The sequence below is a fragment of the Sorex fumeus genome, unplaced genomic scaffold, assembly GCF_029834395.1.
Source record: "Sorex fumeus unplaced genomic scaffold, SorFum_2.1 ptg000081l, whole genome shotgun sequence".
Taxonomy (NCBI): Eukaryota; Metazoa; Chordata; class Mammalia; order Eulipotyphla; family Soricidae; genus Sorex; species Sorex fumeus.
In genome coordinates, this window is record NW_026606138.1 from 5,164,083 (window position 1) to 5,172,913 (window position 8,831).

At 47.7% G+C, this 8,831-nt stretch overlaps 1 pseudogene; it reads right to left on the minus strand.

The window, feature by feature from the left end:
• Nucleotides 1–295: 295 nt before the first annotated feature.
• On the minus strand, nucleotides 296–8,017 carry LOC130038883 (tubulin alpha-1A chain-like; annotated as a pseudogene).
• Nucleotides 8,018–8,831: the final 814 nt, after the last annotated feature.

The following is an 8,831-nucleotide window of genomic DNA, read 5'->3' on the forward strand; positions in this document are numbered from 1 at the left end:
ACCCGCCCCCTCCAAGGGGCTCTGTTGAGGACAGCCAGGCACGGGGGCAGGAGACTCTGTGCTGTTCTCTTCTTGATTGAATGTTCTGGAAGAGAACAGCGCAGAACATTCAATCGTATGGGGATAAAAAAAAAATCCTAAATATATTTCTGGTAGTAGCACCAGCACAACTGACTTGCACCAAATAAGTTATCTGGAGAAATAAAAAAAGAATGAATGAAACTTAAACACTGAATTAATTGCTTGAACAGTGCAGTTGGGCCTGACTCCTTTGCCAAGGACATTTCAGTGCTAGTTAGATGTGAGACAGCTCCTCTGAGTCAAATAAGACAGTCCATAAGAACAGTGTTTGCTAAGAGAAAGGGTGAAAGTGGTGAGAATGAGTTTATTAACCTCTCCCCCACATTGAATGAAATGAATCTGTGAGTGTAGAAAAAAATCTTGCTATATATTCTGATTTTTTTTTATCATAAAAATTTTGAGAGATAGCAACGTGGGTAGGGCACTTGCCTTACATGCACAAACCAGGGTTCAATTCCCAGCACCTTGTGATTCCCAAGAGTGATCTCTGCCGGTGGCACCTCTCTCAAGAATTGGGAAGCAGTATGATCCCCCAGGCATGACGGTACCAAGTGCGATGGCCCCAGGAGTGACGGCCCAGGAGCTAGGAATCAACCTTGTTAATGCTGGGTGTGGCTCACTTCCCACTCCCAAATAAAAATACAATAAGATAAATATTTTAAATTTTAGGGGCCAGTATGATAGTACAATGGTTAGGACACTTGCTTCCACATAGCCAGTTCAGGTTTGATTTCCAGCACCTCATATGGTCCCCCAAGCTTGCCAGGAATGGTCCCTGAGCACAGGAGCAAGAGTAAGACCTGAATAAAACCAGATGTGGCCCTGGTAAAAAAATGTTTCGGTTTATAATTTCTTTTTGATGGTTTGGTCAACTGGACATACAAAACACATGCTCTGGTGCTGAGTCACATCCCAGGAACCCTTCTTTTATTCATGTATTTATTTACTTTTCATTTTGGGTTCTGGCGATGCTCAGGGATTACTCCTGCCTCTGCACTCAGGAATTTCTCCTGGTGGTGCTCAGGGGACCAGATGGGATGCCGGGGATGGAACCTGGGTTGGTTGTGTGAAATGCAAATGCCCTTCCAACTCTTCTAATCACTCTGGCTCCAACCCGGCTTTTATTTTAAAGGAGAAAATGAAGGTTTTTGGGCAATAAGACAGAGTTTTAAAGCTTTTTTTTTCAGTCAGGAAGACCCTCTCATAGATGGTTCTCTCTGGCTATAGACTCAAGGGGAGCATTGGGTGGGAAAGAATCTCTTCAAGCAGGTTGTCAGGCAGAAGTAGCAGCCCAGAGGGATGAGTGACATGCTGGAATGGGGACTTTCTCCCCCACCCGTGGACCCTTCTTATGGCACAGTTTCCCTCACTCCATTCCTTTCCCTCCTGTGCATGTCGGGTCTCCCAGACGTGCTGGTGCTGAGCTACTCAAGTCACCTGCCTGGTGGCTGTGGCTGGCCGGGGACACCTCTCTCACGCAGTGGGAGGCAGTGTGATGGCCCCAGGCATGATGGCCCTAGGAGTGATGACCCCAGGTGTGATGCTCTAGGTGTAATGGGTCCAAGCATGATGGCACCAGGTGTGATGTCCCCAGGAGTAGTGACCCCAAGTGTAATGCTCCAAGTGTCACTGCCTCAGGTGTGATGTTCCAGGTGTATGCTCCAGGTGTGATGCTCCAGGTGTAGTGGCCCTAGGTGTGATGGCCCCAGGAATGATGACTCCAGGTGTGATGGCCCCCGTTGTGATGCTTCAGATGTGCGCCAGGCTGGAGAGAGCTCAGCAGACTGGGAGATAGCTAAGTGAGTTCAAGCATTGCATGTTTCCCCACCATTTCTTATGCTTTTGCTTAATGTTCACTGCATGCCCCTCAGCTGCTTCTGCTCACCTTTCTGAAAAATTTGTAAGCGTGCTGAAAAACTACTGGAACAGATAGAAGCTGTTACATTACTCTCTGTGGGGCTTAAAATCAGACCTGGTTCCCTCTTCAAAGTTGTTCTCTAAGGCTGGAGAGAACTCAGCAGGCTGGGAGATGCTGATTGCATTCAAGCATTGCATGTGAACAACTAGGAAGGAGCCCTAGCATGGATGGATGTGGGCCCCAAACTAAACAAAAAACAACGCTGTTCTCCAGCACGTACTGGTGGACCTCCATCCCTGCCTGTAAAGCTCCCTTTTCCCTTTCATTTCTTCCTCTTTGTTTGCTTGGGCCTCACACTTGGTTTTGTATGTAGGAGGTCGCTCCCGGGGGGTGCTTAGGGGACCATGCGACTCTGGGCATCAAACCCCATCCTCAGTCAGGTGGGCTCCTTCTCTGGCTTTTGCCTTTTCTTCAGTTGTTCCTGTGCTTTTCTCATGACAGCTAAACTCCCTCGCCACCTTTAGCCTCACAGTGGGTGGCTGGAGAGATTTATGCTGGCGGCTGCTGCCGACTTGGCTGAAATGCCCAGCCCACAGGCCGCACATAAGCCATGTGCTTCTCTCCTTCATTCTCCACTGAGCCCTCTCAGCAGCTAGAACCTCCCTGGGGCTGAAGGTGACTGTCCCTTGGGTCAGGTAAAGTGAGGGGTGGGGGGCTAAGCTCTGTGTGCAGGGGTCACCTGGGACCCAGCCACCTCTCGGGTGTCTCTACTGCTCGCAGGTCTCAGCTGCAGCGGCTGCAGTGTTTTTTTTTGGGGGGGCGGGGAGAGGGTCATGCCTGGCGATGCACAGGGGTTATTCCTGGCTCATTCACTCAGGAATTACTCCTGGCAGTGTTCAGAGGACCATATGGGATTCTGGGAATCGAACTTGGTTGGCCATGTGCAAGGCAAACACCCTACCTGCTGTGCTATCGCTCCAGCCCTGAGGCTGCACTTCTGAGTCCCAGCTTTTCATTTATGCTCAGGGCAGATCGCATGATTGTCAGTCACAGAGTGCCTGAGAGCTTGGGGTAGATTTGTTCTTGCTGTGGGCTCTCTGCTCTATACTCACCAGCACTGAAGGGGGAAATCCTCAGAGCTCGGACAGAGCCCTACACAACCACGGGCATTTTTGCTTTTCATATTCCCCAGACTCTGTCTTACCAGAATCATTTTCCTCAGTTAAAATCTTTCTCACTTTCTTTCACCCCAATGCCTCTTGCAGGCTGCTTAAAGATTTCACCCCTGTCCTCTTCTTGGCACCCCTGACTCATCTGCCTTGTGCAGACACTCGGGGGTGAGGAGGGACACTCCTGGCTAGGGGTAAGTGACCCCAGGGGTTCAGGCTCTCCAGGTTTCAATGGACTATTCCCAAGGCTGGGGGTCTCTACCTGGGGCCCCTGAACCCCATTTGCAGGCACTCTGCTTGGGAAATGCTGATTCAGAGCGTGACTCTCAGGGATGAGGTATTGTGAGCTGCCAGTCTCGGCACACAGCCTGCTGGACTTTGGCCAGTCCTCCCCAGGAACCACAGTGAGAGGCTGGCAATTAATACCCACTTTGAAGCCAGTGGGACACCAAGACACAAACTGGAAGCTGCTCTTGGTCTTGAGGGTGGCAATGGCAGCAATGACGTCTTTGGGAACCACATCACCATGGTACAACAGGCAGCAAGCCACGTGTTTGCCATGGTGAGGGTTGCACTTCACCATCTGGTTGGCTGGCTCCAAGCATGCACTGGTGATCTCTGCGACAGAAAGCTGTTCATGGTAGGCCTCTCGGCAGACATGACGGGGGCACATGCGGCCAGAGGGAAGTGGATTCAGGAGAAGGGCACCAGGTCGGTCCGGAATTCTGTCAGATTGACATTTAGGGCCCTATCAGATCGGAGGGAAGCAGTGATAGGACACAATTTGACCCATCAAACTGTTCAGGTCGGGGTATTTTGGGTATTCAGTATCAAGGTTTTGATAACAGATGTTTTAGATGGCCTCATTGTCCACCATGAAGACAATCTGCATGCTCCAGGGTGGCATGGGTGGTAAGGATGGAGTTGTAGGATTCAACCACAGTGGTGGAAATCTGGGGGGCTGGGTAAACAGCGAACTAGAGCTTGGTCTTCTTGCCATAATTGACAGAGAAACGTTTCATCTGCAGGGAGGTGAATCCTGAACTGGTTCCCCCACCAAAGCTGTTGAATATCAAGAAACCCTGAAGCCCTGTGCGCTGGTCAGCCTGCAAAAGAGTATTAACTTTAGTCTCAGTGAAAGCTACAATGAATTCACTGAATCCACCTCACTGATCCAAGTTTTTTTTTTTTTTTTGATCACACCTGGCGATGCTCAGGGGTTACTCCTGGCTCATGCACTCAGGAATTACTCCTGGCGGTGCTCGGGGGACCATATGGGGTGCTGGGAATCGAACCCGTGTCGGCCATGTTGGCTGCATGCAAGGCAAACACCCTACCCGCTGTGCTATTGCTCCAGCTCCTGTACAAGGCTTGGGATTCAGTTCTCAGCTCCAAAACTCTAGAACACTCGCAACACTACTTGGGGCAAGTCAGCCTAGTTACCAGAAAAGCCTGTTTATTCTGGAAAAGCAATCTGCTACCAATTCTGAGACTGCATATTTCCTGTCCCCCATCACAACCCAATACTTAATTGGGCTAGTCTAGCCTAAAACTGCTGCTCCATGAAGAGTCACTCTTTTGTTGTTGCTTTTTGGGTCACACCCAGCAATGCTCAGGGGTTACTTCTGGCTCTGCCAGAAATTATTAATTACTAATAATTCAGAAATTATTCCTGGCAGTTCTTGGGGGACCATATGTGATGCCAGGGATCAAACCTGGGTTGGCTGTGTGCAAGGCAAATGCCTTACCTGCTGTATTATCACTCTGGCCCAGATTTTCACTTTTCAGACAGGAATTCTGTTAACAACCATTACTTCTCAAAAGGTACTCATGTTTGTGACTGTTCTGTTCTAACCCCTTCTGTTGAATGAACCACAATCTAATGGGGGCCAGAGAGATAGCTCAGTGGTCTAAGCACCAAAACATAAGCCTCATGTGAACCTAACACCAAGGACATGTAATAGTTCTTGCAGTTACAGTAACTCAGTGGGCCCTTACTAGAATTATTTGTCTCTAAACCTAGGTCCTGACTTCTAAATAACTGAAAATTTGTTCTGAATACATAGAAACTATCAAACCAACTATCAATCTGTAAAGACGTTTTTTTGGGGGTGGGGGCAAACCCAGCATTACTCAGGGCTCACTCCTGGTTCTGCACTCGGGGATGACTCCTGCTGGGGACTGGGGGACCAAATGTAGTGCCAGGGATCAAACCTGGGTTGGGTTCATGCAGGGTATATAAGCAAGTGCCTTACCCAGTACTATCTCTCTGGCCCACTGTAAGACTAATAAACATCTGGAAAAGTATGAAGTCATGAATGAAGGCTATTCTTTTTAAAATAGATCAGCTGTGACTGCATAATGATTTTCCTCTCTTACTATTCTACCCAGGCCTTCATTCTTGATTTTTCAGTAAATATTAGCTCACATACTTAAGGAGCACAGAGTCATCTGATTGTAAGGCTGTTAATTTAAATAATCCAGTGAAATCTGGATTTTTTTTTTTGTGAGAGGGAGATTAGGAGTTGCTACTGGCTCAATGTTTAGTGTACAATCAATGTGGTTACTCAAGGTCATGTGCAGGCCTCCCATGGGTAAAATCATGCCAGGGGCCAGAGATAGTATGTACAGCAAGCAGGGAACTTGCCTTGCATGTGATCAGCCTGGGTTTGATCCTTGCCACCCTACAGGAGCCCCTAAGTCCGCCAGAAGTAAGGCCTGAGCTCCTCCAGATGTGGCCCCTGAAACAAAAAAGTGTCAAAACTATCATTCTCCAGTTGTAGTAACTAAATGTCAGTGTCACATACACAAAAAAACTGGCAAGAGGGGCTAGAGAGATAGTATAACAGGTAGGATGCTTGCCTTTCACAGGAGATAGCATAGCAGGTAGGGTGTTTGTCTTGCACAAGGTGTCTCAAGTTCTGTCCCCTATTCGGGTTTATCCCTGGCACCCAGGTTCCTAAATTCCTGCCAGGAGTGATCCTTGGATACAGAGTCAGAAGCCAGGTATGCCCCCCCAAAATAAAATGAGGGGGAAAAAACATCAGTAAATTTCTGAATGCAAAACAACCAAAAGTTAATTCATATTCAACCCTATCATGAATGAGTTAACGTAGTGCTCACCAGCATGGCAAAAAGGGGTCTCTAAGGGCCAGAGCAATAGAGCCTGACTCATAGTAATTGTATCTAACTCATGGTAACCCTGTCTGCAGCTGACCCAGGTCTGATTCCCGGCACCCACATATGGTCTCCCAAGCTTCAAGGAGTGATTCGTGAGCACTACTGGGTGTGACCCAAAACCCAAATTTAAGGATTTAAGAGGGGGATGGAATGGGCAGTCATTAGTAGTAGAAAGTTTAATTAGCCTACAATTGGGTATTTTTCAACTGATATTCCATGTTATGAGGCTGGCATGCAAAAACCGTTTATTTGGAAACTTGGCGGGAGGGAGGGGTGTGTGTTCCTGTGTTCCAGGAGAGTGCAGTCTACACTGCCCTGAACTCTAGTGGAAACGTGAAGAGCAAGTATCCTGCCTTTTTCTGTGGTTATGTCAAGACTGTCAAAGGGTCAATAACTGACACTTGCATGTTAAGTGTCTTCACCTGCCCACTTTGGTGTTGTGGGCCCTTTCTGTTCTTTAGTTATTGCTGTTGGAATTTTCTCTGCGAAGGCAGCAATTGGCACTATGATCAATTAGTTGTGTCAAGTCAGCACCTGCTCATGGGACCAAGATGACCTAAAAAGGAATGCCTGGGCTTGAAGCAGGGAAGCTGAATATGAGCAAAGATGCTCCCAGCCTGATGTTAGATAGTTGAGGCTCCCTGGTTCTTACCTAGCCTCCAGATAAGTTGCTCACCCAGAATGAGCACTTCTGTTGAAACCGCCTTGTAAGAAAAGCGAAGAAGAGCACTGGTCCTGCCCCCAAATACCTGGTTATTTGGGGAGTATTCTGAGGATCATTCATTGTGAACACAATGATTCCTATAACTTGTTCTCTTAAAACAAGGTTGGGGAGACTCCAAGGACCAGGCCCGGATTTAAATCCTACAACGTCTCCTGCCGGGGTAGAGTGATAGCACAGCAGTAGGGTGTTTGCCTTGCACGCGGTCGACCCGACTGACCCAGGTTCAATTCCTCTGCCCCTCTCAGAGAGCCTGTCAAGCTACTGAGAGTATCGCCCTCATGGCAAAGCTGGCAAGCTACCCGTGACGTGTTCGATATGCCAAACACAGTAACAAGAAGTCTCACAATGGAGACATTACTGGGCCCATTCGAGCAAATGGATGAACAATGGGAGGACAGTGATACAGTGATACAGTGAATGTCTCCTGCATATCATCAGCTACCTCAAACATAAAGCTTAAAGCGCTCTCCCCACATTTAAAAGAAGGACTGTGTTTACTCATTCTCATCTGAACCTGGTCCATGACATGGTCCATGATCTCTCCCCCAAGGTTGTAGTGTCCAGGGGCATAAATACTAGCAGCGTCTTTCTTGCCTGTGAGGAACTGCTCAAGGTGGAAGAGCTGGCGAGAGGTTCCAGTGTGAATCTTACCTGAGTAAAAAACAAGCACCCCATCAGCAATAACCCACACCAGACTGCTCGGCCCCCAAAGCCCATGGAGCCCCCCCAGGGCACTTCCGTTCACCAGCTTCCACCTCACACTCTGCTGTCTGAGGTCACTCATCAATGATTGTGGGCTCCAGGTCTACAAATATTGTCCTGGGCACATGCTTGCCGGTGCCTGTTTCACTGAAGAAAGTGCTGAAGGAGTCATCTTCAGCCTTAATGGTCTGGTCACTGAGCATCTGCATCAGGCTGGATGCCGTGTTCCAGGTAGTAGAGCTCCCAGCAGGTGTTGCCAATTTGGACACCAGCCTGGTCAACGTGGACAGAGATGCATTCACACCAGGGGATGAAATGAAGGAAAAAAAGCCAAAATATGAAAATTTTGAAAAAAGTTAAAAAACATTAGAGAGTCATTTGTAAATGATTCACACCTAAGTGACTAACCTGCTTCTTTTTTTGTAAGCCACTCTTGCCTGGGACTAGTTCACAAGTGAAAGCACTAATTGAAGATGACGTCAGAAAAAAATGCATTTGGAAATGAAAGATAATAAACTGCTAGGCAATACCAGAGTTCAGAACCAAATTTTGTGACCACATTAGATATTTAAGGTCAGATTCCTAGCATTTTAGGGTGCAAACTATTCTCATAAGATGTGGAATAACAGGCCTGCTGACCCCCTAAACTCAGGCAGAACCTCCCTCCAGCTCTGACTTACTCTGGGACTGTAACCATTGAGAACATCAGGTTCCTCTTTACTTCTTTTTTTTTTAGACTTTAATAATTTAAGAATTCTATTTTTTTAAGTTTCTTTTTAAAATTTATTAAAAAATTTTTATTAGTGAAACATCATGAGGTACAGTTAAAGGCTTACAAATTTCTGTGCTTGGGTTTCAGTTATACAATGATTGAGTGGCTGGTTCACTCGAACCAGACACCACCATACTGAGACCGCTCTCCACATGCATGAAGGTACCGGCAGAGGAACAAAGGCATGCGGGTCTCGGGGCTGAGATCTCCAAGCCTGCTCGGATCAAGGCTGGGCATCCTCCACCCAGATCCTCCAAATTCCAGTAGGCAGGGGTCACACCCACCAACTGGCCCTCTGGCGCCATGTAATTCCATCAACAACCAAGACCCAGAGACTATAAAACC